Source organism: Prionailurus viverrinus, chromosome E2 (genome assembly GCF_022837055.1).
Source record: "Prionailurus viverrinus isolate Anna chromosome E2, UM_Priviv_1.0, whole genome shotgun sequence".
NCBI classification, from domain to species: domain Eukaryota; kingdom Metazoa; phylum Chordata; class Mammalia; order Carnivora; family Felidae; genus Prionailurus; species Prionailurus viverrinus.
This window is the reverse complement of record NC_062575.1, coordinates 25,486,251-25,493,620: the sequence shown is the minus strand read 5'-3', so window position 1 is coordinate 25,493,620 and position 7,370 is coordinate 25,486,251.

Sequence of the window (7,370 nt, the reverse complement as noted above, 5' to 3'; positions counted from 1 at the left end):
GGTGACCTCTTCAGGCTTCCGTTTCCTCATCTGTCAAGCAGGCTATAATAAGAACTAACTACATGAAAACACATCAAGCATTTAGAACCTTTCTGGGTATTAAATAGATGCTCAAATGTAATATGATCTCCTACTAGATTTGGAAATTTCACTTTAGATCCAATATGATGAAAGTTTTACAGGAGGACAAGAGCTTGGTTAGGAGATGAGTTTGGAGTCTACTTTAGTTAACCAGGTAACAAATGATGCTGGTGTGCATGAGAATCATGGCAGAAAATGTGGAGAGAAATGAAGGCTGTCAGTTTTTCAGAGTATGAAATCAACAGAGGATGATAAGGTTTAGATTAGATTTAGGTGTGATCTAGAGACAGGTGTGATCTGCAGGATTTTGCTTGATCAATTGAATGGCTGTTGATGCCACTCACTGAGTTTAAAAGGCAGCAGGAATAGGTGAGTTCTGTTTTGAAGCTATTGAGTTAGAGCTGCCTATAGGACACTCAAAGAGAGCTTCCCAGTAGAGAGTTTGATATATGGCTCTGAAATAAAAGCAAAAGATCTGGAATGAAGAATGCATTCTAAACGAAAGATCAAACAACATAACAGTCAAAGGAAGGATGTATTTTGAGTGGAGAACAATTAGAATCAAAGTCTTCAGTATGTTTATATGCAGATGTGATGGCCAAGAATTAGGAATAGGTTGGAATTAGAAGTACTATCAGTATTTCTAGGAAAGAAGTGAAAGGTGGTATTCAGAGCATAGATCTAGGTAAAAACAATAAGGCCATTAACATAACAGGTGCAGAGAAAAAGTACATATGTTTGGATATTTGGGTAACATTGAATTATTTTCTTTCTGATATGTATTTCCTATAGCTGCCTAACAAATTACACAAACCCAGGGGCTTCAAACAATGCCCATTTATCATCTCACATTTCTGTAGGTCAGATCTTTGAGGGGGCTCCGCTCAGGGTCTCACAAGGCAGAAATTAAGGTGTCCACCAGTGAACTCTTATCTGTAGGACCTGGAAAAGAATCTATTTCCTCATTCAAGTTTTCGACAGAATCCATTTACTTGCATTGTAGCTCTGAGATCTCTGTTTCCTTGCCAGGATGCATACTCTGTTATTAGAGGTTTCCACATCCTTCTCCCATGACCCCTTCCTTCCATCCTCAAGTCCCAGTAGTACATTAGATCCCTTTTATGCTTCTTCTCTCACATCCCCTGACCTCCTCTTCTCCTTCTGCTTTTAAGGCTCATGGTCTTACATTTAGCCTGACCAGATAATTCAGGATTATCTCTGTAACTTAAGATCAGGTAATTAGCAACCTTCATTACATCTACAGAGTCTCATTGTCATATAAGGTAACATATTTACAGGTAACATATCATATGCACACTCCCAGAAACTAAGACATGAAATATTTGGGGGCAACACAATTCTACCTACTAGAAATGTTTTTTTTTAATTTTTTAAAAATGTTTGTTTATTTTTGAGAGAGAGTGGGGCAGACAGGAAGGAAGACACAGAATCTGAAGCAGGATCTGGGCTCTGAGCTGTCAGCACAGAGACTCACTTGGGGCTCAAGCTCATGACCCAAGAGGTCATGAACTGAGCCGAAGTCAGACACTCAACTGACTGAGCCACCCAGGCGCCCTACCAGAAATGTTGTTTGCTCTTCCAGTGGAGTAAGAGGAAAAATAACATAGGGGTAAATTAAGAGAGTGAGTAAAGGGTAAAGTAGGAGAAAAGTAAACAGGGAAACCATGGTTTGTTGTTGGCTTGCTTGCTTTTTCTTTTCACCCACTGGATCTAGCCATGGACTGCTTTTGGTGGCATTCGTGTTTGTAGCGTTAAACTAAAATAATTAGGTTAGTGCTTTGGTCGTCTTTCCATCTCTAAGCTATTTCTTGTAGTTTACAGTCCTCCAAAGTTTCCCTCTTTTAATATCCCTGATGATTTGGACTAGATGTACTTTTGCACACACTGTCATTTTTCTGAAGTTGTAGTTGGTGGGAGAGATTATAGTTTTAAGTCTACATCTTGAAAAGGAATTGAAATAATGTAACAATGATGCAGCATTCCAATGAATTGAGGCAATTAAGAGAAAAAGAAAAGCTTAAATATTTGTATTAATGTAGAAATATTTTTACTTAATTATCTATAACATGATGTAGAAATAAAGTCTTATTACTTGTCAAGCATTTTAAATTATGCTTAATATTCTCAGTTCCTAATTAATTTTTCTTAAATGGTATTTGAAATCCATTAAACTGTTTAAGCTGTTCCAACTTGCAAATAGGGATCAGTATTTTCTATCTTCATTAAAACTATTCATAGGATGAGCAATATTAAGTGGAAAAATTGAATTAAAAACAAAATGAAAGTGATTATTTAGAGATTGAATTCACAAAAGTTATAACAAACTTTATTTTTTGAAATTCAGTTCATTAAAAAGTATGATTAATAATTTTAATCATATAAAACCATATTAATCTCTAATCATTGTAGTCATGTTGTATCTGCATCATAATTAATGATTTTTATGTTAATGGTTTTTCTTTACATTGTGGGTTTTAATAGTTGTCCAGCCAATCATTTTGGAAGGCGGAGATGTGTTTCCCTTTCTTCTTTGCAGGAGTTAATGTGTGAACAAAAACCAACTTTATCTTCTAACAGTTTTTTCTTCTAAAATGTTTTGTCTTCTAAATAGTTTTTTAGTATGTATTCTCTATTGTATTGGTTAATAGTGCCAGCTTTAGAAAAGGAAAATGTGACCCTTTCCTCTCTGGGACTTCGGTTAAGATTTTTTGTTTTCCTTCTTTCCGTTTTGTTCTTTAGCATCTCATGAGACAAAGATCAAAGATGGATTAAAAACACACGGAAAATAATAGTGTATCAAGAAAAATATTAAGTTAAAAATTTATTTAAGATGTACCATTTTTCTGATGTATGAAGTATGGATAAACATTATAATCAATGTGTATGTTCAATAGTATTTTTCTGAAAATACTATATTAAGTCAATTATGTATCTTGTACTTGGTGCCATCTTAGATTTAAAATAAAAAATCACTAAAGTCAGACAATCAGGTTTCTTAAAGCATATCATTAAATTTTGTTTAGGCTTCCTGGGAACTAAAGTAAAAGAGGTGAGGTGACCATTAGTTAATTCCCATCAAACAAGGTTTTAAATTATTTTTTTTTTAATTTTTATTTTTGAGAAAACAAGCTGGGGAGGGGCAAAGAGAGGGGTACAGAGGACCTTATGCAGGTTTCAAGCTGACGGAAGAGAGCCTGATGTGGGGATCCAACTCAGGAACCATGAGATCATGACCTGGGGCAAAGTCAGATGGTCAGTCCACTGAGCCAACCAAGTTGTAAAGATTTTTATTCAAATAACATCACAATTAAGCTCTCTATTCCTTTTGCTGTTGAAAGGAAGCAAGTTGTTTTTATTTCCAAGGAGAAATTGGAAGTATGAAATTAACTCAATCACTGGGTATTTAGTTAACCAAAAATAGTCACTTAGAGTCTTTAGTAGGACTAAGACAAACTTCTCAGGGACTTCTTCCAGTGCTTCGAGTAGATCTAATTATCCAAGGTATAGAGTAGGTGAGAAATGCACACTGTGCAACTGGTGGCCACGTCACCAAAATGACTAGTGAACTCTTTGAGGACGGGAGAAGTCAACAGTCCAGGGTAACAGGCTGGGTGGAAAGAAGGGGCTCCTGGTAGACAGTAAGTTTAAGCGTCTCTAGATGATAAGATGGTAAACAGATAATGTAGCAGAGTGCATACATAACAGGGCAAGAGGTTCTGAACAGAATTGATAAATAATGTAAGATTATGAGAAGCTGGTGTCTTTAAAGTAGAAGAGTTTCACCGTCTTTATTATGCCAGGTCACGGAAAGACAAAGGCTCTGTGGAAAAAGAATAAATTGTGCTTGTCCTTGAAGACAGAATGTTACTGTGGAACATAGAGAAGTGAAGAGAAGCAATATAATTAAATGACAAAAATAAAGCCTGGCAAGTTTTTGGATATGGAGTCAAACCCAATCTCTCCTAGAAAAATAATGGAGTGTACACACAAGATTTAATTAAAAAATCAATTACTAATAATTGAGAAGGGATTATTTTATTGCATATGTATTTTGTAGGAATTAATGCTTAGATTTTTAGGTTCACTCTCTAACATGCAAACAACTCATGGTTTCTAATAAAATTTTAAGTGAATTCTGACTACAAATAAGAATTTTGGGTTGAGTTTATGCATCCAGATTTCCAAGAATAACCAAAGGCATCAATAGAGCTTCCTTTTGTTCTTGGCAGTTGTGTGTGTGTGTGTGTGTGTGTGTGTGTGTGTGTGTGTGTGTTGTGTGTGTTTATAGTTTGCTTTGATTTAATGTTTTCTGACATTCAGTGCTATTTCAGTTGTTGAAATAAAAGACACATCTGTGATAAAAGTTTCTGAGAGATTCAGGAAGTCAAACAGCACTTTATTAACTAAGTCACAGATTTTGTTTGTAGCTTTTGTTTCTTCCTCATTGTATTAACCAGAAGTCTTTATTCCCTCTAGAACTGTAAATCAGAGAATCTTGGGCTATAGATAGGAGCATTAAGAATATCTTGGCTGTCCTGAGCAGTAACTCAGTTCTGTGAAATTATATCCACGGGGATCTATGGGGTGCTTGAGACAGCTTTATTTCTCAAATTTATTATATTCCTTCACAGCTTCTCTTAAAGATTTCATAAACTCACAATGAAAAGTGGTCACTTAAAATCAGACTCCGAATGTAGCAGAGGTAATCAGACTTGGCTTTTTCTGTGCCCTACATGAATAGCAAAAGCATTAACTAATGATAAAGGAACCTGTTGACCAGAGAGCAAGAAACCCCAGCTAGTTCTCTTCTGCCTTGTGATGATGGTTGGGGATTTTTCTGGGTCATTTAACAAACCAACTCTGTTACTACCAACCTTAATTTTTATAGGACTATTTTTTAATTTGAAAAGAACTCGTAAGACATTTTCAAACTTTTTGCTATTTGACCTATTTGCATGTTGTGGAAAAAAATTTATATTGTTTTATCACAGGAGCAATAGATGCTTTTCTGTTAGAGAACAGTGACTCAGATTTTTATTCTCAAGATTTTACTGATAACTTTGTTTTATGTCTTGGGGATCAAGATGTCTTTGTTTCTTTGCATTGTGTTATTAACTTCAACAGATTTAAGAACCCTAGAATGAGCTGGATCCAGTAGTTAAAAAAATGCAAGTATATGGTACAGTCTGGAGCAAATCAGTGCATTTGCTCTAACAAATTTTAAATAATAAGAAAAATAAGCACTTGGTACAATTGCAAGCTAAAAGATCCAAGTTAAGTCCAGTGTATATTAATGTATTAATAATTAAATAACTTATTTATTTGTTTATCAATTCCAGTATAATTAACATGCAGTGTTATATTAGTTTTAGGAGTACAACAGTGATTTAACTTTTCTATATATTACTCAGTGCTCATTAAGACAAGTGTACTTTTAATCTCCTTCGCCTAGTTCCCCCATCTTCTCACTACTGGTTTGTTATCTAAGAGTCTGTTTTTGTGTTTATTTATTTATTTACTTATTTATTTTTTATTTTTTATTGTCTCTTTTCTTTGTTTTTTAGATTCCATATATTAGTGCGATTACATGGTATGTATCTTTCTCTGACTTGTTTCATTTAGTACTATACTCTCTATATCCATCAATGTTGTTGCAAATGAGAAGATATTCTTTTTTTGAAATGGCTGTGTAATATTCCATTGTGTATATATACATCTTCTTTATCCTTTCATCTATCAGTAAACATTTGGGTTGCTTCCATAATTTGGCTATTGTAAATAATGCTGCAGTAAACATAGGGGTGCAAGTAAATGTTTTTATATTCTTTGGGTAAATAACCAGTAGTGGAATTACCAGATCATGTGATAATTCTATTTTTAATTTTTGAGCAACTTCCATACTGTTTTCCAAAGTGGCTGTACCAGTTTGCATTCCCATCAACAGTCCGCAAGTGTTTGTTTTTTTCCGCATGCTTGCCAACACTTACTGTTTCTTCTGTTTTTGATTTTAGCCATTTTGATAAGTATGAGGTGATACCTCATGGTGGTTTTGATTTCCCTGATGATAAATGATGTTTAGTATCTTTTCATGTGTCTGTTGGCCATTTGTATGTCTTCTTTGGAGAAATGTCTCTTCATGTCTTCTGCCCTTTTTTTAAATTAGATTGTTGTTTTGGGTGTTGAGTTTTAGAAGTTCTTGATATATTTTAGTTACTAACCCCTTATCTAATGAGTTATTGGCAAATATCTTTTACCATTCAGTAGGTTGTATTCTAGTTTAGTTGTTTATTTCCTTTGCTGTGCAGAAGCTTTTTATTTTGATGTAGTCCCAATAGTTTATTTTTGCTTTTGTTTCCCTTGGAGACATACTAGAAAAATGTTCTTAATGGCCAGTGTAGGAGACATTACTCCCTATACTCACTTCTAGGAATTTTATAGTTTCAGGTCTCACATTTAGGTCTTTAATCTATTTTGAGTTCATTTTTGTGTATGGTGTAAGAAAGTGGTCCAGTTTCATTCTTCTGCATGTAACTGTCCAGTGTTCTCAACACCATTTGTTGAAGGCACTCTCCTTTTCCAATTATTTATTCTTGGCTCCTTTGTTGTAGATTAATTGACCATATAGTTGTGAATTTATTTCTGGGCTCTCTATTCTGTTCTAATGATCTATGTGTCTATTTTTCTGCAAGTATCATACTGTTTTAAGTACTATAACTTTGTAGTATATCTTGAAAGGGATTGTGATAACTCTAGTTATATTCTTCATTTTCCAGATTTCTTTGGCTATCTGGAGTCTTTGGTGGTTTCATACAAATTTTATTATTCTAGTTTTTATGAAAGATGATATTGATGTTTTGGTATGGGTTGCATTGAATATGTAGATTGCTTTGGGTAATAAGGACATTTTAGCTGTATTTGTTCTCCCAATCTATAAGCATGGATGTCTTTCCATTTGTTTGTGTCATCTTCAATTTCTTTCATCAGTGTTCTATAGTTTTCAGAGTACAGGTCTTTCACCTCCTTGGTTAAGTTACTTCCTAGATAAAAAAAACATATCTTCTAAAAATTATTTGATAGGTTTCAAACGTGCAATTACAAAACTTATCCAAATAAAGCAAATGTATGGGGCACCTGGGTGGCTGAGTCAGTTAAGTGCCCAACCTCGGCTCATGTCATGATCTTGAGGTTTGTGAGTTCGAGCTCCGCGTTGGGTTCTGTGCTGACAGCTCAGAGCCTGGAACCTGCTTCGGATTCTGTGTCTCCCCTTC